This window comes from Halichoerus grypus, chromosome 7, assembly GCF_964656455.1.
Source record: "Halichoerus grypus chromosome 7, mHalGry1.hap1.1, whole genome shotgun sequence".
NCBI lineage: Eukaryota > Metazoa > Chordata > Mammalia > Carnivora > Phocidae > Halichoerus > Halichoerus grypus.
Window position 1 is genome coordinate 7,905,689 of NC_135718.1, and position 21,749 is coordinate 7,927,437.

General features: G+C 50.6%; 2 long non-coding RNA genes across 3 annotated transcripts in view; one reads left to right on the forward strand and one right to left on the reverse strand.

Moving 5' to 3' along the window:
- The window catches only part of LOC144382528 (uncharacterized), a 30,276-nt gene extending 22,228 nt beyond the window's left edge, over positions 1-8,048 (forward strand). Inside the window, exons 3-4 of the long non-coding RNA XR_013449575.1 lie at positions 6,103-6,396; positions 7,445-8,048. This is a non-coding gene — a long non-coding RNA (uncharacterized LOC144382528). The remainder of the gene's footprint in view (positions 1-6,102; positions 6,397-7,444) is intronic.
- A 49-nt stretch (positions 8,049-8,097) lies between these two features.
- On the reverse strand, positions 8,098-15,106 carry LOC118519605 (uncharacterized). Of its 2 annotated transcripts, XR_013449568.1 has the most exons (4): positions 13,181-15,101; positions 12,759-13,008; positions 9,837-11,790; positions 8,098-8,384 (listed from the first exon to the last, which is right to left on the reverse strand). It is a non-coding gene; the product is annotated as an uncharacterized LOC118519605 (long non-coding RNA). The 2 variants fall into 2 exon arrangements; XR_013449567.1 differs by lacking the exon at positions 8,098-8,384 and having other exon boundaries at positions 10,150-11,790; positions 13,181-15,106.
- Between the last annotated feature and the right edge of the window lie 6,643 nt (positions 15,107-21,749).

The following is a 21,749-nucleotide window of genomic DNA, read 5'->3' on the forward strand; positions in this document are numbered from 1 at the left end:
AGAGGATTAAAAAATGAGCTCAAGGTTTTTGGTCTCAGAAACTGGAAGAGTTGCGTTGCTATTTACCAAGTTCAGTAAAATGCAGAAAAAGGAGTTCTGAGGTGGATATCAATGGTGTGGTTCTGAACATTTTATCTTTGACATGAAAATCATGCATATGATACAAGTCTGGGGTTCAGGGAAAAGATCTCAGGTGAAGATAAATATTTGAGAGTCATCAGCATTTGTCTGACAGCGCCAAGAGGCAAGATGAGGTCAAGGCAGTGAGTTAGATGGAGGAACACGGTCCTGGAGTAATAGCTGGGGTCCTCCAATATTTACAGATCAGAGTGAAGACCAACCACCAGCAGAGGAGACCAAGAAGAATGGCCAAGGGGGGCAGAAGAGAACCAGTAGGGTGCGATGTGTTGAAGAAGCCAAGTAAACAAAGGACTTCTAAAAGGAGGAAGTGATCAACTATGTCAAATGCTAATAATGACAGAATTGATCATTGCATTTGGCAATGTAGAACTATTGGTGATCTTGAGAAGAGTCAAGGGGGTGGTGGAGAAAAAGCCTGATTGGCATGGGCCCAAGAGAGGATGGGAGGGAAAGAGTTAAGAACAGTAAGTAGAGATGACTCTTTTCAGAATATTGAAAGAGAAGCAGAGGATTGAAGTAGTTGCTGGAAAGGCATGTGAGTGCACGTGAATGAAGATTCCCTTTTCTTAATTTAAGATGAGGTATATTTAGGCACACTTGTATAATGATGGAAATAATCCAGTGCAGAGAGATAAATTGATGATACAGAAGAGAAGTGACAATTGCTAGAACAATGCCCTTGGGTAGCTGAGAAAGAACGGAACCCAGAGCCTAAGTGGAAAGCTTGGCTTTAGGTGGGAGTGTAGACCAGAAAAAAAAAAAAAAACAAGGAAAAGAAAATGTCCCTAGAATCGCAAAAGCCCCCTGGATGCTGCAGTTGGGACAAACTCCCCGCATTTGAGTGAGAAGGAAGTCTGCAAGCTTCCAGGAGTGACAGGGCTTCTGTTGGCCATGGCTGCCACCTGGCTGGCCCCCTCCTTGTGTCCAGCTCAGGTTTGATTTGATTCTGGTGGGTGACTCATGGCTGTGTCATACTCCAGGATGCAGAGCTGAACATCAGTCCTTATAGTCCTGGGGGAGATTTCATTCTGCAGCCAGGCCAGCCTGCCCTGATGGGAGGCTCATCGCATGACACGGGGCAGGCTGGGGGCTGTGGGACAAGTGCTCAGGTGACTCTCATTAGGGATGTTTTGGGAAACACCAGCAATTCACCTGGTGAGCTGCCCACCCGGGTCAAGGGGGTCCTGCCCCTGGTCCTACCCCAGGCCAAGAGAATCAGAATCACACAGACCTGGGCTGAGGAAAACTATTTTTTAAAACTGTGCCAGATGATTAAAATAATACTAATACTAATAGTAATAATAGTTTTGTTCCTTTTGTAAAGGATACATTTTAATTATAAAGCATTTAAATCACACAGAAAATGCAAGAAAGCCTAAACTCTACCATCTAGGAGCAGCACTGTTAACTTTATGCAGGCAGAACCCCAATGTTTCTTTTTTTTCTTTTTTAATTTCTTTTATCTATGAGAGGGAGAGAGAGACAGAATGCACAAGCAGGAGGAGGGGCAGATGGAGAGGGAGAAGCAGACTACCCACTGAGCAGGGAGCCTGATGCGGGGCTCAATCCCAGGACTACTCTGGGGTCATGACCTGAGCTGAAGGCAGATGCTTAACTGACTGAGCCACCCAAGCACCCCACCCCAACGTTTCTTTAAGCATCAACACTGATAGAAGAAGGCTAGATGGACTGGCACACCTGGCCACACATTCTGAGGCAGGTGGGCCCATGTTAGGTCCCCATAGCTCAAGGGACTCTACTCTCTGCGGGATCCGCAGTAGCTTCACTGAGCGTAGCTGTTGGTGGTTGGTGTGGGCCCTGTTTGGGGAGTTCCTCCTGGAGGCCCAGGGCCACCACCATCTTTGTACCCATGTCATGCTTTCACACATTGCTGGCACCTCATAGCACTCTGATCCAGCTGTCCCCTCAGATGAAAGTGGGGCACAGTGCCATTTTCTCCAAACCATCACCTTAAACAAATGGGAGCAATCAACCATTAACAATGTGAGACAACACGTTAATGTTGTGGCCCACCAAAACCATGGGACCATGGTTACTGCTGACCCCAGTGCCTCTGAGCCAGAGCTTCCCAACAGAGGTTTATGGCGTTTGACCTCTCAGTCCAAGGTGAGGCTAGGGTGAGGGTGCACAGGCAGAAAAGCCCCCAGGCCAGAAGCATCCAGCAAAGGAGCCTCAGTGAACCACAGAATGTTGCAGATAGAGTAGCTTTTTCTACATAAGCTGGAGTATTAGTGTCCTAGGGTTGCTGCAACAGAATACCAAAAACTTGGTGACTTAAAACAACGGAAATTTATTTTTTATAGTTCTGGAAGCCAGAAGTCCAAAATGTAGATGTCAGCAGGGTTGAGCTCCATCTGGAGACTCTAGGGGAGGATCTTTTGCCTCTTCCAGCTCCTGGTTGCTGCTGGCGTCCCTTGGCTTGTGGCCACATCGCTCCCATCACTGCCTCTTCCTCACATGGCCTTCTCCTCTGTGAGTCTCCTCTTCTGTGTCTTATAAGGACACTTGTCATTGGATTTCGGGCCTGCTCTAATGGAAGATAATCTCATCCTGAGATCCTTGAATTGTATCTTTGAAGACCCTTTTTCCAAATAAGGTCATTGACAGGTTCTGGGAAATGGACTTTTTGAGGTCACCATTCAACTCACTACAGCTGTGCTGTGAAAAGCTGGAAGCATGTCCAGCAGCCTGGAATATAGCAGCAAGACGCTGCCCGGCCTTGCGGAGGTGTGATGGTCTGGGTGTGTGTCCCCCCAAACTCATGAGTTGAAATCCTAACTCCCTGGGGTGATGGTATTAGGAGGTGGAGCCTTTGGGAGGTGATTATGTCCTGGGAGAAGAACCCTCAGGAATGGTATTTTTGCCCTTATAACAGAGACCCCACAGAGCTACCTCAACCCTGGGTGGGGACATAGCAAGGAGTCCATGACCCAGAGGAGGGCCTCACTTGACCATGTTGGTGCCCTGATCTCAGATGTCCAGCCTCCAGAACTGTGAGAAAGACATTTCTGTTGTTTATAAGCCACCCAGTCTATGGTGTTTTGTTATAGCGACCTGAGCAGTCTAAGACATGAAGTTTCCCCAACCAAGGCTCTACCACTTTGTATGCCTTGAACAAACTGCCTGAGCCTAGTATGGGCTTCAGAGAGCTTCTGGTAGCTGGATACCTGGAGGTGCTAGGAGGGTGGCATGCATGGGGAGGGTGTGGACGCCCTGTGCTCCATTCTCCACACCATGTCCTATGCACCTCTTCCCTCCTGGATGTTCATCTGTATCCTTTATCATATCCTTCGCTGTGTAATACATTGCTGAGTGTAAGTGTTTCCTTGAGGTCTATGAGCTGTTCTAGCAAACGATGGAGCCTGGGGAGGGACTGGCAGGAACCCTGGTGCAGAGCTGGTCGGTCAGACGTACAGGTGGCGCCCTGAAGTGGAGGCGGTCTTGTGGGACTGAGCCCTGCACCTGCGGCATCTGGGCCAACCCCAGTTAGTGTGGGAATTGAATCGAATCATGGGACGCCCAGCTGGTGTCACAGAGAAGTGTTGGATGGGTGGGAAACTCACATCCGGTGTCAGAAGTGTTGTGTGTGGGAATAACGAAGTGTTTTTTCCGATGCAGTTCCCCACGAGGCCACCGGGAAAGGGGGCACACGTCCTGTGTCCACAAACATAGGAAGGCATGGCGCTCAGCCCAAGGATGTCCGGTTTGGCCTGGAAACCTCCTCTCTGCAGCTCAGGGGGCTTCCTCGGCAGCAAACTTCAGGTGCACGTCACAGGGTGGTGGGGGGGTCCCTGGGGCAGACGTCTGTCTGGGAAGCTGGGTTGAGGGGGAAACAGACAAGCCTGACCCCTGCCTGGTCATCCATCCAACCACACTTTCAAGGCACCTACTCAGTGCCTGGAGGTGTGCAAGGCTCAGGGATCCAGATGGGGGTGGGTCAGCCCTGCCTCCTGGAGGCCCTGGTCCGGTGGGGGTCAGCTGGAGGGACAGCTTTGGGAAATGGGCGCTGGTCCCAGGCCCCCTCAGTCAAGTCAAATGGATGATGGCTGCGTGAGGAGGAAGGCTCACTCCACCGAGGAAGGGGTCCTTGGGGGACCAGAGGAGTGTGAAGGCCGAGCTAGAGGGGCCTGGGAGCCAAGGCATGTTGGGGGGGCTTTGGTTGGCTGAGGAGGGAGCACAGGAGACGCCCCCAGCTCCGGGTCTGCTGGGCGCCAGAGGCGGGTGCAAATTCTCGGCCAGGGCCGGGGTCAGGAATGGAGCAGCAGGGACGACAGCCGTCCCTGCTCCGAGTCTCGAACTTTCGGTGTACCCGGTCAGAGTGCTGGCCTCCCTGCCCTGGGCCGCTCTGGGGATGCCTCTGTCACTCTCTGGCCTGGGCTCTCCCGGGGCTGGGCTGCGTCTGGCTCTCTGCAGAAGGGCAGGTCCCCGTAGGTGCTCACACGGTCAGTACGAGATGCTCCAACAAGTCACCGCGCACAGTGCCTTCAGGAGACCGCGGGAGACTCCATTTCCTGGCTTTTCCAGCTGCTGTAGAGGCGTCCCTGTTCCTTGGCTCGTGGCCCAGTGCCACCCTGACCTCAGCTACCATCTCTCCTCGGGAGCCCCCCTGCCTCCCTCGAGTGAGGACCCTTGTGATCACTCGGGGTCCACGGACCATCCAACCCCACCTCCCCATGGCTAGATCATTAAAGTAATCACACTGGTCCAAGGCAACATAGTCTCAGATTCTGGGGACCAGGACGGGGACATCTTTGGGGCCAGGGTTCTGTCTACCAGGCACTGTGAGAGCCACAGCCCTAACCTAATGTAATTCTTACAGCCATGCTGTGAGGTATTGCAATGTCCATTTTACAGATGAAGGACTGAGGCCCAGACAGGTTAGGCAATTTGGCTGGGAGCCACACCGCCCGGCCCTAGAGCCCTAACCCCTGCACTTCGCATGCTTCCCTGGCCTGAGATGAGGGGAGGGCGTGAAGGCCAGGTCCTGGGAGGAGCGGAGAGGCGGGACTTGGGTGCACAGGACCCAGTGCGGCCCTCCCTGCCCACCGCACCAGCCACCTGGCCGCACCGCTCTCCTGGGCTCTGTGCTCGCAGCATCTGGGCGTGAGTCCCAGCCGGACGCTGAGCAGCCGTGGACAGGCCGCCTGATGTCTCTGAGCTTCAGTCTCTTCACCTGTGAAATGGGAAGAACTCTTACTCCTTCCTCGGAGTTACTATGGAGCTTCAGCACGATGATGCAGGTCGAGTGCTTTAGAACAAGCCTGGGCAGTGGGAAGTGTCCGCAAATCCTGAGGAGTAGTCACGACCGACGATGTCCTCTCACCGAAGTGAGGCTGCTGCGGATCTGAAGTGAAGAGGGTCCTGGGCTCTGGGCTCAGTGATGGAAGGAGCCCCTCTGGGTCTCAGTGTGGCCGAGGAAGCCAGCTTGCTGTGGGGCCTTGGGCAAGTCTCTTCCCCCTCTGTCTTCCCACCTGTAAGATGGCAGCGTTGACCTGCGTGAGGCCTCCCAGCCCTGCTCTCCTGGGGGCTGTGTGGGGGCGTGGCCGAGGGGGCAGGCGGAGGCGACCGGGGGGTCAGAGGGGGAAGAAACCTGTTTTCCGGGAGGGCTCGGGGGGACATGCTGGCTGGCACTTTGGGAGCACGCTGGTTTGTGCTTAGGGCACCTGTTGGGCTGGCCCTTGGGGGTCATGCTGGGTAAATACCCAGAAATGGAATTACTGGATCGTATGGTTTCTGTTGCTAATATTTGAGGAGGGTCCACACCGTTGTCCAGAGCGGCTGTACCAGCTTGCTTTCCCAGCAGCAGTGCACTCGGGGTCCCCTTTCTCCACACCCTGGCTAACACCTGCTGTTTGCACATCGCCTTCTAGATTGTCTTCCTCTCCGTAAGGTAATTTCAGGACAGGAACTGTCCTTACATAAACTTTCTATTATTTTAAGCGTGGAGTTGTCCACCAATTGTAACATTGCCCCCAGCTTCCCTTTCTGACGGAGGCACCGGGGAGGCAGACAGAGATCCTTCCTGCATGCCCTCTGCGAAGGATGGAAAAGTGATGAACATCCTCTAGAGAGAGTCTGAGCAAACAGCAGGCCTGGACCGGTGCTTCCCTGCCATGGCCAGAGAGGACCCCTGGCCCCCCGACCCCCCATCTGCTGGCCAGCCTCAGGACGGCCTTGTCTCCACGCGTCCTTCCTGCTGTGGCTGCACTTTTATTTCCAAGTTCAGCGTCCATGGTAAACAGGAGACACCAGATTTCTTTCCGTCCTCCATCCCCGCCCGTGTCAACCCACCAGACAGATGTTTTCCACTCATCCTGCCTCCTCCCAGGCAAGGCAAGGTTTTGAATCGAGAAAGGGAAAATATAATTGCAGTGAGGAGTCAAACATCTTTACCCTTGAAAGAGAAAAGTCGTTCGTGTGCTCAGTGGGTACTTTCTGAGTGTGGCCCTGGGATGTGATGGGGTCACAGGCTCCAACCCTCAAGGCACTCAGAGTCTGGGAGAGGGGATGAGAGAGATCCCAGTTGGGGAGCGAAGGTGGGGTGGGGGCACTGAAGTAAAGGGAGCCAGGGACCAGGGTGGAAGGCCTGGGGAGGGGTCTTGGAGGGAACTGAGAGCTCTCCAGGGGAAGGAAGGCGTCCCCTGCGGGGAAAGCATCTGCCACGCGACAGTGAGCGAGGAAGGGGGTGAGTTGGGGAGAGGGTGGGACTGGACTCTGGGTGTGGGTGACAGGGAGAGGCCCGATGGAGCTGGCGCCAGATGAAGGCCTTGAGTGCCAGTCAAGGCTCTAGGGCTGCATTGCAGAGGGAGAGGGGGAGCCTCTGGGGAATCTGAGCAAGGCGTGATGTGGGCATGCCTCGGAGGGCAGGCTGGAGACAGCAGGTGGAGACAATGGTCCAGGGGGGCCCGGCCAGGGAGGGGACAGGGCTTGAGAAATGCTGGAGAGATCAGAGCAATTCATCCCGGGGAGCCTGGGGGTTGAGGAATGAAGGAGGAGCTGGGTACATCCCAGGAGGTGGGAGGAGGAAGGCGTCAGCACCTCAGACCCCCCTGGGCTCCAGGTTCAAGTCAGCTGGCTGGAGCAGGTTATGTTCTGGCCAGGAGGAGCAGGGTGCTAGGCAGGTATGAGGGTGAGGACCTGGGAATTTGTGCGCACACACACACACACACACACACACACTCGGGTGGCGGTTGGGGGTGGATAATAACAGACATTTTTTGAGCGCTTACTCTGAGTAAACACTTTACACGTGCCATCTTACGAACTTCTCCCCATTTTACAGATGAGAACACTGAGCGTTGGAGAGAGCACACAGGTCACACTCCAGGCGCGGCCGGTGATGCCAGAGCTGGATCCTAACCCAGGCAGTCTGAGTGCAGAACTGCTTTGCTCCCTGAGGCTCAGACAGCAGACACTCGCCTTGGGTGACACGTGTGCCTATGCCTGGGTTGGCGTTGGGTCTGAAAGCTCCCCAAGCATTCCCCACGCTGCTCGTTGGACAAAGCTGTTCCTCTTTCTCTTAAGCCAGTGTGAATGCCTTTCAGATCCTTTCCCTCCTGTTGCTTAACGGGCCCCAGGTGTAGAGAGCTGGACTGCACGTCGTCTTTGTTTATGACACTCTCTGAGCTCTCCACGCAAGACCCTCTTCCTCCTGCCTGCCTCCCTCCCCGGTCCTCCCTCCCTCTCTTCCTTCCTGCATTTTAATCTAATAAACACCCGTTAATCAACGTCCAACAAGAAAGCTGGAACCCTGACAACAACTGCCCTGTTGTGCTCCCCCATCCAGAGCCCTCCTCCCCCAACCCCAGGGAACAGACTTCCATAAGTCTTCTGTTTATCATTCCCCTGGTTTCATTTGATCACATCTAAATAAAGCCTCAAAACTATTTTTTAATTTTAGTCATTTTTAGCTTTAAAAAGGGTATTCTGCTGTATAATTAAAAAAAAAACTAAGTTTTAGAACAGTCGTGGATTCACAGAAAATTTGAGAAGATAATACAGAGAGTTTGTATAATCTTTTTGGACTTACTCTTTTTCTCTCAAAATTATATTGCTCTCAAATATATATTTCTCTCGAAAATATATTGGAAAGCGTTTTGGCGTTGTCTCATGAAGCTGAGCCTTTACATAGCTTGCATACCAGCTATTCTTCTCCTAGGTATTACCAGAATGTTCATGGCAGCACCATTGCTGGTATTAAAACGTTGGAAACAGCCCAAATCCTGGCAACAGAAACAGATAAATAGATACATGTATTATGGTCTGTTTAGACATTGGGATGTTCTAGAGCAGTAAAACTGAACAGCAGCAGGAACACAAATATGAATGAATCCCAGAATCTAATTTGAATGGATATTCAAACAATAATGGATATTCAAATAGAATAAATTCAAATAATAATGGATATTGAAATAAAATAAAAGGAAGTCTGAGATTGTTTTTCCTACTTGGTATATAGGGGATTCCAAAAAGTTGTCCAGCATTTAGGGGCAATCTTGGCCAAAGCTACCACTGTGTGAGCACAGGGTGAGCAAACATCAAGGGCGAGGTTCCGTCTACAGGAGGACCACCCCCAAGGTTGGTTTGGAGCTTGAGGCGTGGCCAAGTTGAGTCAAGGTGACCAGAACTGAAGGTACCTGTAGAAAGTTCTAACGCACCGCAGCTGAAGCCTGAGAGCCAGTGTGGGAGGGGCCTCTGCCAGGACTGGAGAGGGAGAGAAGGCTGCTCCCAAGGAGGGGTGGGGAGTAGAAAGACCCTGAAACTGGCCGAACCAGTATTGCGGTCACCAGAGAGAGGCCCAGAGCGGGGCAGGACAACTTCTCCAAATGCTGTCCCAGCTGAACAAACTGTCCCTTAGCCCCATCCAATTTCCATGCTCACTTAGCAACCCTCATATTTTTCTAAAATAATTTTTATTATAAAACAGTGCATCCTTATAAAAGAAAAACTTTAAATGCATAAAATAGAAAGAAGGAACAGAAATCATCCATGCTTTCAACACTCGTGGTTACATTTTGGAGTATTTTATTTCAGCCTTTTCCACATACTAATAATTATATCACACCCATTATTTTAACTTATGTCTTTTATCCAAGCACATTTTTTGCATTGTAGACCTTTTGGGGTATCATCTTTAATGAATGTATATAGTTCATTGGGTGGAATCTATGTATCTATCCATCCATCTATTCATCCTATTGACCATTGATCTGTCTTATCATCGATCTATCCCTCCATCCATTTATCTGTCCCACCTCCACTTCATAGAATATATTCCATATAGAATGTATATTTTTATTCCAGTGGTTGTCCTCCAATGGCTGGTTATTTTGGCTGTTTCTAGGTTTTCACTATTATAAGTAATCCTGCCAGGAATATCTCGGTGCAAAAAGCTTTTTCAGTATTCAAATTATTTCCTTAGGAGAGATTCCCAGAAGTGGAATTATTAGATCAAAGGGTTTGAATATATTTAAGACTCATGATATTTGCTGCCAGATTGCTTTCCAAGGGTATGGCAACAATTCACCCTCCTACAGGCATCCTGTGATCAAGTTCATTTCACTGCACCTTCATGAGCACTGAACATCTAATTTTTAAATAGCTCTGTTAATTTCTGACGACCAGTCTATGGAAATCAGTGGTATCCTAGAAAAGACAAGAGCTGTCCTAGATACCTCTGTCCTCCAGTGTGAGATGCCTTTGTCTGGTTGACTACTAGCTTGCCATCATTTGACTCCATGTGAACCAGTCTTCTGGGCAAGATGACCAAATGGTCAGCTGAGCTGAGGCCCAAACCCATGGATCTGAAGGCCGAAGGATCCAGCCAGGCATCTCTTTGGTCGCTCATAACTGCAACTGCTTCTGGAGAAAGAATGCACTGGAAGGAAAGAAAAATATGAGGGTGCCAGCCATTGGGGAAGGCTATTGTTGACCACCCAACATCTATTTCACTCCTACTGATGCGAAATGAACAAACCTTTTAAAAAATTTTAAAAAGAAAGGAAAAGAGTTTTATTCAAGCCCAAGTTAGAACAGCTGCCCAGGATACATAATCTTCACAAAGAAGAGAGTGCTCTGGGGAAGGAACATTTGGTTCAGGGTGATATGTCTTTTACATAAAGAGCTACAAATCATCATGACCAAGGACATTCCAGAAAGTTGCAGACCTTATCTTATGTTTTTAATATGTGCAAGACTGTATGACTTTAATCTTTTGGGAGCCAGGGAGGCTTTTTTGTTGTTGTTGTTTTGTTTTTCTTATCTTTATGTTTGGAATACTCGTTTTTGGTTATTTTTTTTTTATATATATAATAAAGCAGACGTACAACGTGTGCTCGGGGCAGAACTAGGGCCCGTGCTTTGAGGTTTTGCCGAATCATTTTGGACATCGGTAAATGTTAAAGGAGAGCTTCCCTGGGAGCCCATGAACAGGGCCCCCAAATGTGAAAAGTTGAAAATTTCCTTTATCCACTCCTGTGTTCTTCCCACCAGTAAATCTGCAGTTTGTTCAGGCAGTCCGTAGATTCCCTGATCTCAGGAATGGGGAGCCCGGACCCCAGCTCCAGGAGGCGAATCACAACTATATGAAGGCCAGTGTAATAATATCATTCCTACTGGCTAATCGTTGGTTCAGGTGGGCATGTGATGCCATTTTGGTCCGTAAAATGTAAGTAGAAGTTGGCAAGAGTAGAAGTAGAGTAGAAGTAAAAGCTGGGACAGATCTGACTGGCAGAACCCTTCAGCCCTTTACCCTATGCTCTTCTTGCTGCCTGGGATGCACATGGAATGTCAGAGGCACTGCAGCCCTTTTGTGACTCTGAGTTGACAAGCATGAGGACAAAGGCCAACACACCAAGAATGGCTAAGCAGAAAGACCGATGAGCCGGTGTCCTTGAGGAGCTGGTCCACTCTTGAATTGCCTATTCCAAGACTTACTTCCTGCCATGCAGAAAAACATGTTATGCCACTTTGACTGGCTTCTCAGTTACTTGCATCTGAATGCATTCCTACCAAGAGGTATGCTGGCATTCTGTGTGAGCCAGGAAAAATAACATTAGCTTCTGTAACAATGTCTCAATGGCTAAACACCATGCAGTTTGTTTCTCATTCATGCCAGTCTGATGTGTGTTGGGCAATGCTCCTCCAAGCCATGACTCAGGGATCTAGGCTCCTTCCATCCTGTGACATTATCTTTTTCAACACATGGTCTCCGGGGTTGCCTTGGAAGGGGAGGGGAGCACCATGTCCATGATCTTATGGCCAATCCCGTAAGCGGCATGGATTGCTTTTGCTGACATCTCCTTGGCCAGGACCCAGTCATAGGGCCTCAGTCTAACTGCTAGAGAGGCTGGGATGGAGTCTTTCTGTGTGCCCAGGAGGAAGAAATGGAGTTAGTGAGCAAGCAGCCAGTCTCTGCTCCACACTCACTGAAAGGGAAACATCCCAAAGATGAACACTTTGGCATCATGGTTTGCCAAAGACCCATATGGGAATGTGCATTCTGGATCTGGAAAGTGAGCCTGCTCTAATGTGCAGTGGCCGACCTGTGCCTGAAGATTGGCAGTCTGTCATCGGCATCCAAGGGCAGACTTGCCAAGTGTCTGATTTCTGTTTTCGTTGTTTTTAGTCCTGCAAAAAAATGATATTGACATTTTTCAGAAGTGTGATTTAAAAAATAATAAGACCCTCCCTCCCACTCTCTTTCTACCTTCCTTCCTTCCCCCTCTTCCCTTCCTCCCTCCCTCCTTCTTCCTTTCTTCTTTCTTTTCTTCCTTTTTCCTTCCTTCCTTCCTTCCCCCCTCTTTCTTTCTTTCTTTCTTTTTCTTTCTTTCTTTCTTTCTTTCTTTCTTTCTTTCTTTCTTTCTTTCTTTCTTTCTTTCTTTCTTTTCTTTCTTTCTTTCTTTCTTTCTTTCTTTCTTTCTTTCTTTCCTTCTTTCGTTTGTATATTCTGAAGAGATGGGTGACTTGTGGCTTGGTTTGGAATGTACTAATCAGGATCTAAATCACCTTGGTCAGAATGTCTTCTCTTAGATGCTGTTTTCACGAATTCACTTATTAACAGTCATGGGTACTGACTCTGTGCAAAACTCTGGGCCACCCTTGGGGCCCAGATACACACATTGGGGTTCTTGCCCTCAAGGAACCTGCCATTTTGTCAGCATATAGATCCACAATAAGGAGGGAAGGACAGGAGGGAGGCCAAAATGGGGGCCATGGCCAAGAGCCCAAGGATTATTGAACCACACTGGGTCACACAGGGGAAGCTCACTGGTCAGGGCCTCTAAGAAATCTTGGTGCTGTCATTCATTCATTTAATCCGGCAGTATATGCAAAATGCTGAGGACCCTGTCTGGCACATGACACACTATTTCCATTCATTCATTCATTCATCCAACTGCGAAGAAACACTTGTTATGTCCCAGGCCCTGGGCTGACGCTGAGGACAGGTAGAGAGGGCTCTGGAGGGTTGTAAATCTGGCGATCCAATTCTGCAGCTTTGTCCAGCTGAGAAGCAGCTGGTCAGACAAGCAGACAATTAGAGCACAGTGATGCGTGGTGTGCTGTTTATCGTGGGAGCACACGGGTGGGACACTTACATCTTGCGGAGGTAGGGAGGGCTTCCTGGAGGCGGTGATGCCTAAACAGAAAGACGAGTAGGCAGGAGCTGGCCAGCAGAGATGGTTATATAATTCACAGGGCTCAAGGCAAAACAAAAATGCAGGGCCTTTTGTTCAAAAAGCAAGGACGAGTGCCATTTAAAGGCACTAAAATGTAAAGCTTTCTCTTTTCTTCCATATTACCTCTCTTGTCTTATCATAGCGTTTTTATTTGCTATTTAATGATATTCTAAATAAGAGAAATTAAAAATTAAAATCATTAGCACACATTTTACCACTCATCTTTATACCGTGTCATCCCAGTTTTAAATGGAAACACAAGCCTTTAGCCTGTAAGCAGAATCACTGAAATGACGCGGCCGAGCTCAGAGGTCTTGCTCGCACATGAACTTCATTCTTACCACAAACGTGGGAACGCTCCACTATTTTTCCTTTGCTTCTTGATGAAATCACCTTCTGCCCACACGCTACGCCTCCGCCTTCCTGCTGAGTGAGGAAGGGCGACGAAAAGGGAACTCTGGGGGCCCCGTCTCTCCCCTTCCTTTCGTGCCTTCAACGTCAGCAGAAGTGATTGGCTAATGCGGGGACGGGACACAACTAAGAGAGGGTGTCACAGCGCCTCGGGCCTTCTCGTTTCTCAGAACGAGCAAGGCGCGCGCGTGTGCGTGTGCTCTGGAGAAGTTCTGATCCAAACGGAAGGCTGGCCTCTTGGAGTTGCCGGCAGCCTCACTGGGTCGCAGACCTAACATGCTTACCTTGTACTCACTTGAGTCCGGCTGAATTGCACGCATCCGTGGGCCCACCGGAATGGCACGTGTACAGCGCAGCGGGGAACCGCACCCCCCCCCCCCCAACGTGCATGCCTCGCTGTCCCAGTGCATCTCATTTACAAAACACAACTGCAAAGATGGAATCACTAATAGTTTTAAGATAGTGGGGGCGCCTGGGTGGCTCAGATTGGTTGAGCGTCTGCCTTCGGTTCAGGTCGTGACCCTGGGGTGCCGGGATTGAGTCCCTGCATCGGGCTCCCTGCTCCGCGGGAAGCCTGCTTCTCCCTCTCCCTCTGCTTGCTGCTCCCCCTGCTTGTCAAATAAATAAATAAATAAATAAATAAATAAATAAATAAATATCTTTTAAAAAATTTAAGATAGCGCCAGCGGAGTATTAAACCAAGTGAGGAACCCTTCTCGGCGTGGGGCCAGGCGTACCAGGTCCGCGTGTGACAGAGGCTGCGTGGTGAGCAGGGCAGTGGTGTAGGAGCAGGAGAAAGCAGGGAGGGGTGCAGACGGGCACGTTGTGCCTACTTCCTCCGCTCACATGCAGGCTCCATGTCCCATCCCACGGCGTTTACAAAATAACAAGAGTTCAAAGAGAACATTAAGAATTTCAAGACGCAACAAGAGAACGTCAGGTACCCTGTCCTTGTGAGCACCAGGCCCTTCTGAGTGTGGAGCCCCGTGTGCCCGCCGGGGTCACAAGCTCAGGAAGCTGCCCCAGGGGCCAGGTGAAGGGAGGCTGAGCCGACCACAGCTTCCAGGTTCAGGGAAGATACTGCGGGAGGCACCGATGCCTGCCTAGGCTCTGTGTTTCCCTTCTGTGATTTACGGGGGGGCTCTCTGTACCCCAACTTCTATCCGTTCTCCATCCTGTTGCCTCCACCCATATCATCGTGTTCCACAACGCCAGGGATCCCCAGGAACAAATGCTTGCCTCTGGGCATGCTGGACCCCTTGCTCCATAGCAGGCGGGACCTCAGGAAGGCAGGGCAGACACAGGGCTTCTGGAAAGTGAGACCCTGGAGTGGGGGTCTCTTCCTGGACTGACTCCAAGGCTGCGCAGACAGGGGGAGCCCAGCACAGCCCCACCAGTCCACACTCAGCCCCCACTGGCCTCTCCTCTCCACGTGCCTTAGCATCACCTCCACCCTGCAGAAGGCAGCATTTGGAAATCGCCCATTTGCCAGCATCCAAACCTTGACCTGCCAGTTTGGGCCATCCATCATCCTCGGCTAGGGGGCCGGCGTCTCCGCGGTCAGTCCCCTGCCCGCCTCACGTCCGCCTGCCCTGGTCTCTCCCCATCCGCTTGGCCAGGGCAAGCCGCTACGGAAGGAGCATAGGGACGTTGGCTGCCAGGGGTGGGCAGGCCCCGGAGGGCGAGGAGGTTTGAATGGACTGTGCAAAAGCACGATTGCTCAAGGACTCTGACTTCCAGTTCTGCTAAGTCGGCTGAGGCTGGCAAGGCTCGAGCAAATCTGGTAAAGGAGACGCAAAGCAACAGGAAGTCTGGAGGTAAAACAGGATGGGGAGGAAGTGGAGGACAGAACCTCCCTCCTGGCTGGCCGCCTCCTCTGCCCGTCATCTGAGCTGCCCATAATTAGCTGCCTTTAGTTCTCCATGGGGTGAGCTGAGCTGCCTGAAGTTCCAGGAGGCCCCGAGCATTTCTGGCCACTTCCGGGCCAAGTGGATCTATTTCAGGCAGTTTAATTTTGGATGCTCTGCTCCCAGCGTGGGAAGGAAGACAGGAAGGGCACTTAGGTAGCTGGGCCAGAGGGGAACGATAGCTGTGTGACTTTTCAAACTGTGTCCTGTGAGGAACAGGCTGCTCTTGGCGGCTGAGTTGCACCACCCACGCCTACTTCCAGGTTGGGGGACCAGGAAGGAAGGGGGCCTGGCTTAGCAGAGGCCAGCTACAGCTGGGAGGCTCTTCTTACACTGAAGGAACCGGGGAGTGTTTGCAGAAGAACCAACACATAGTGAGGAACTCGGGCCTCCCCGTGAGGATGGGGATGGACTCGGAGTCGGCCAGGCCCCAGTCATGACCTCAGGATGATGTGAGGATTCATGGAAATAACAACACGTCTGGGGCCAGCTCAAGGCCTGGCACCCAGCACACGATCCATCAGCAACCGTCCGCATCCTGCCCTGTCTCTCCCTTCCCTAATAAAAGCATCTCAGTGGGGAGAAGGCTGACCAGGACTGGAGAGTTCGTCTTCGGGGACTCCAGCCAGTGTGGAAACCCACAGGCCTGAGGGTGGAGACCAGCAGGAAAGAATTTGGGTGGGGATGGTCTTTAAAAACTGGTCACAACAGGAGTGGTGACTGACGAATCTCCTGATACTTCAGAAAGAGAAAGGATAGGTTTCTAAATCTGAGGCTGATGGGTTGTAGTTTTGATTGAGCTCATCCTTGGCATGAATTCCGGGACACATTATAAAACAGAAAGGAAAGCGGGGGTCACAAAGAAGTCTGGTTTGTTTGTTATTACTTTTATTTACTTGTTTACTTACAGGGCTGAGCAGAGGGCTGGTGCTCAATCCGTGCACTTGAAAATGAACTGTCAGCAAGCCAGAGTGATGCCATTTCCCTTGGCCATGGGGTGACTGTGGGTGTCCCAGGAAAATGCCCTGCACGTAGGCTATTTTGAAATTTGGCAGGGCATTGGAGAGTCCCTCCCGAAATCTTCATGAACCGCACAGGGAAATAGGAACTGAATGTTGGCCAGTTAAGGTAGGATTGAATTTGGTTGTTCAACCAGCTGTGAATCTGGTGAAGCTGTGCAATTGCCAATATTTGACTGTTTTGACCTACAAACACAGCCATGTTGCATGGTTCACCTGCTATTTATTGGACTAGGGAACTGCGTAAATCCCTTCCAACACAAGGCCTCTGTATTGCTAGGAGACTCTGCTTGCCCGGAGAAACTGGAACTTCAGCCACTGCACGGAGGTGAAGACACAGATTCTGGGGTCAGAAGGCTCTTGGCTCAAATTCTGGCCTCACCACTCCCAGGGGTCATGGAGGAGCACGCATGGCGTCCCCAGCATGGTGCCTGCCCGTGCAGGGCTCCTGTCCCCCCCACCCTCCTCGGCTGAGGGTCTTTGCTCTGTCACCTGGCCTCTGCTATAGCTGGTGTGAGAGGCGAAGCTGGAACGAGGCCAGGAAGAGTACCACTACCCCCTAGGGAGATGCTATGAGCATCAAGGCCAGCGTTGCCAAAATGTAGACACAACTGGGGCTGAAGACAGAAGCAGGGCGCTCACGTATCTAGTCTGTTAGTTATTGTCTCAAAATGCTGCAAAACCAACCCCCAGCCCCCAACTTGGTGGCCTCCAGCGGCAAGTCTTCATTCTCAAGATCAAGGGTCTGTAGGATGAATCCCGGGCCTGGATGGGTGGCTGTTTCAGGCAGTGGGTTAGATTTTGTGCTGGGGTCTAGGATGAAGAGATGGAGCCTGGCTAGGGCATGTTTTCCTCAAGGGGTGAGTGGAAACATGCCATGTCCCTTAAGGCCTGTCACTTCTACCCAAATCCCATTGGCCAAAGCAAGCCGTATGGCCAAGCCCAGCGTGAACGGGGCAGGAAAGTGCAGAAACCCCATGGAGGCCGGGGCGGGGGATGAATGATCGCCAACAGTCTCTAGTCCTAAAAACAGCCCCTCCTATCGTGCTCCTGCAATGGCTGCATATATTCTTGCCAATCCTCAAATCCGCCCTGCCAGGTGGTGTTATCATCCCATTTTCTGTTTGAGGAAACCGAGTCTTCCGGAGGTCAGATGTGTCCTGGCCAATAAGGCATTTCAAGGCAGAACCAGGATTCCAAGGCAGATGTGGGTGCCCTAAGATCTGTATGCTTTACCTTGTGCCGAACTCGAGGGCCTGTGACCCAAAGTGCAGGGGATTCTGGCTCCCAACAGGCTGCAGAGGCGTTTGGGGGCAGAGAGGGCTCCGTGTGGTCCCACACATAAAACAGAGTTCCATGCCCATCTGGCTGCTTTGAGGAGCCGGCCGTAGTGACTTTCCTTTCATGAGATTGGATGAAGCTTATCCTTAGCCACCTTTACGGGGTGTGGTACAGACTGGCAGGGGGGTAAATCTGGGCTCCTTGCGGTGAAATGTGTCACGCCGAAGACATCACATTGGTCCCCTAAGAGGTAGGAGATGATGAAGTCATCACTGCTCATCAAGCTCATCCGCCCTGAGCACAGCTCTGCCTCTGGCCACCCTGGCCGTGGATGATGCTCAGTAAGGTGACAGACTCTTAATTCCATGCCTGTTACTCTGGATGCCTTTGCAAGGGCTGCTCGTGTTCTCAGTCATTGATCCTGCCGAGACAGATGGCCCCACGCTCCTGCCAAGCGTTCCCATACACCCCGAGTCTGAGCTTTGGGTGGCCTGGCATGCAGGTCACCCCTGGAAATGACCTTGGGAAACCATATGTTGGGACCTTGGAGCAGGGACATTTGTATTCATGAGAAAATTGATGATCCCATACCTCTGGGCTATAAAAGGGCCTTGGTGCGAGGCTAATAAAACTCTGAAATCAATATTCTAAGAGGTCCTAAGTGTTGTGGAATGAGGCGCTGTTTGCTTCAGGTTTGCCTCTGAAATTAGATAAATTAACGTAATGAATTCTCACAACTCATTTGCATACATTGCCAATTTGATTTTTGAGGGAAGCATTGGAAAAGACGGTGTGGATGCGCGCGTCGGGTTTGACCTATTTTCTGAGCTGTTTGTGTCTGCAAAGTGTGCACATTCTCTTCAAATGAAGCTGTGGTGCTGTGTTTTAGAATGAACGAGAGGCCCTCAGCTGGCACGGAAATGAGCCAATGTCCCAGGAAAGAGTACGGGGTGGCTTGTGAACTTCGGGGACACTCTGTTCTTCTAGAGGCCTCTGGCTCAGCCAGTGACATTGGGAAGGTGTCTCGACCTCCTAGAAATTCCATCTGTGGGCGTGAGGCTGGAATTCTGGGGGGCCAGCCCCCAGCCTGCGTGGGCGCTGGGAGGAGGCCCTACGGGGCAGCGAGTCCTCTGTCTGTGCTCAGTCCCTTCTCTCCTCCATGCAGCTCCCACCAGCTCCAGAGTCTGGGGGATACAGGCCGGGAGAGGTGACCCCACACCCTGCCATCTACACACGGTTAAATCGGAGCCTGAGCCCAGCCACACGATGTGGCGAGGAGCACTTTGCTGCTTCGACAGCATGCCATGCCCATGGGGAGTGAGGTGCCCACTGCAGTGTGGAAAGAGCCAGAGCTGGGACTGACCCCGGGGCACACCCCACCCCTGTCCCCAGGTGGTCTTCGGCACATTTTGCTTTCATGGATGAGCCCCGGGAGCGCCGGCTCCTTGCTGGGCCCCTAGGAGAGGTGGGTCCATTCCCCCCATACCGGACGGTGTCCAGGCCCCAGCCCCGGGAAGTGGGGCTTTCCCATGAAAAGTATTCATTTCTCCCGATGTGTGGAAAGCGGGCTCTAGAAGCCCAGAGTGTGAGTGTGAAAAACTGGCAAAGGGGGAGGTGAAAGCTATGTGATCAGGAAGTCAAGGTTTCTCAGCCGTGAGAAAGAGGCAGGTGAGATTGTAAACCCCCTGCCAGGAGTGTTGAGACCAGCAGCTGACTCGTGTGGCCCTGCTGACAGCAGTCACACGGACCCCTCACTGCTCCGGGGACCAGGCCTCACATCCCACCTCCAAGCCTCTGTTCACAGAGGAGCGCAGGAAGGCCTGGGGGTGCCCTCGCCGAATCCGCTGACCCGGGAGCCTGGCTCCCCACAACCTCTTGGGGCCGAGGGCCACACTGTCGACAGTGCTGTCTCCATCACGTCTGCCCCTCACCCACCCTTGTCTCGTGCTTCCATTCTGGAACATTCTGGGCTAGCTTTAGCCAAACCCGAGTATAAGGCCATGCACGATGTAAGGGTGTTCTTGTTTGTCACGGAACAATGGCAATGGGCAGAAATGCGTCATCAGTTTTGCCAACGGCAAAACCCCCCAAGTCAAGTGGCAAATGTCCCCGATGAAGGAAAGGCAGGAGGAAAGTTCTGCCCAAAGTCTAGGCGTCCTCAAAGCAAGGAGGCCGGGCAAGGCAGTGTGGGATTTGATGATGCCTGGCATGGGTGCCCTCGCTCAGTGCCTCCCCCTGCCCTCCAGCACCTCCCCCGCCCCGGGGAGGATGGGCCAAGGGGTTGGCAATGAGCCCTGGACTCGGCTGCCTGGGTTGGAATCCTGGCTCAGCCTCAGCTCCCTTCCCCAGGCGTCGGCTCCGTGGAATGTGACGGGGTGACGCACTACCCTTCTCTGTTCTGGGATTATGATCGAAGCTCAGGATGAGCCCTGACGGCGAACCACAGTCTCAACAAGGGGCTCCCCCGTACCTGACGTGGGTGTGGGGTCCAGGGCTGCGGCTGTCAAATGTCTGACTGAGGGTCCAGGCTGCTGGCTCAGATGTGGAGAGTGGATGGGGCAAAGCCACTCCCCAAGGAGGGGGGTCTGCAGGGAAGTGGTGAGCCCACCTGCCCTGAACCGGCAGCATATGCTCAGTACCCGGCACAGAAGAAAGCCAGGCCTGCGTGCCTGTGTGCGAAACCTCCCAGTTTTTAAAAAATTTTAATTCCAGTTTATTAACATCTGGTGTTATATTAGATTCAGGTGTACATTATAGTGATTCAACACTTCATACATCACCTGGTGCTCATCAAGTAAGTGCACTCCTTAATCCCCATCCCCTATTTCACCCCCCAAGCCTCCCACCCACCTCCCCTCTGGTGACCATCAGGTTGTTCTCTATGGTTAATAGTCTGTTTTTTTGGTTTCTCTCTCTCTCTTTTTTCCCTTTGTTCATTTGTTTTGTTTATTAAATTCCACAAGTGAAATCATCTGGTATTTGTCTTTCTCTGACTTATTTCACTTAGCATGATGCTCTCTAGCTCCATCCACGTTGTTGCAAATGGCAAGATTTCATTCTTTTTTTGGCTCAGTAATATTACATTGTATATATATATATATACACCACCTCTTCTTTATCCATTCATCAGTCAATGGACACTTGGGCTGCTTGCATACCTTGGCTACTGTAAGTAATGCTGCTATAAACAAAGGTGTTCATATCTCTTTCCAAATTAGTGTTTCAGGTCTCACATTTAGGTCCTTAATCCATTTTGAGTTTATTTTTGTATATGATGTAAGAAAGTGGTCCAGTCTCATTCTTTGGCATGTGGCTGTCCACTTTTCCCAGCACCATTTGTTGAAGAGATTGTCCTTTTCCCCATTGCATATTCTTGTCTTCTTTTTTGAAGATGAGTTGACCATATAATTGTGGATTTATTTCTGGGATTTCTATTCCATTTCATTGATCTGTGGATGTATTTTTTGTGCCAGTACCATACTGTTCTGATGACTACAGATTTGTAATATACCTTGAAGTCTGGAATTGTGACCCCTCCAGCTTTGTTTTTCTTTTTCAAGATTGCTTTGGCTATTTGGGGTCTTTTGTGGTCCCACACAAATTTCAGGATTGTTTGTTGTAGCTCTGTGAAAAAGGCTGTGGGTATTTTGATAGGGATTGCATTAAATCTGTAGATTGCTTTGGGTGGTATAGACATTTTAACAATATTTTTTCTTCCAATCCACGAGAATGGAATGTCTTTCCATTTCTTTGTGTCCTCTTCGATTTCTTTCATCAATGTTTTATAGTTTTCAGAGTACACGTCTTTCACCTCTTTGGTTAAGTTTATTCTCAGATATTTTATTACTTTTGGTGCAGTTATAAATGGGATTGTTTTCTTAATTACTCTTCCTGCTGTTTCATTATTAGTGTGGAGAAATGTTACAGATTTCTGTACATTGATTTTGTATCCTGCTACTTTACTGAATTCATTGATCAGTTCTAGTAGTTTTTTGGTGGAGCCTTCAGGGTTTTCTATATATAGCATCATGTCATCTGCAAATAGTGTAAGTTTGACTTCTTCCTTACCAATTTGGAGGCTTTGTATTTCTTTTTGTTGTCTGATTGCTAGGACTTCCAGTACTGTGTTGAATTAAAGTGCTGAGAGCAGATATCCTTGTCTTGCTCCTGACCTTAGGGGAAAAGCTCTCCACTTTTCCCCATTGAGTATGATGTTAGCTGTGGGTTTTTCATATAAGACCTATGTTGAGGTATGTTCCCTTTAAACCTACTTTGTTGAGGGCTTTTATCAT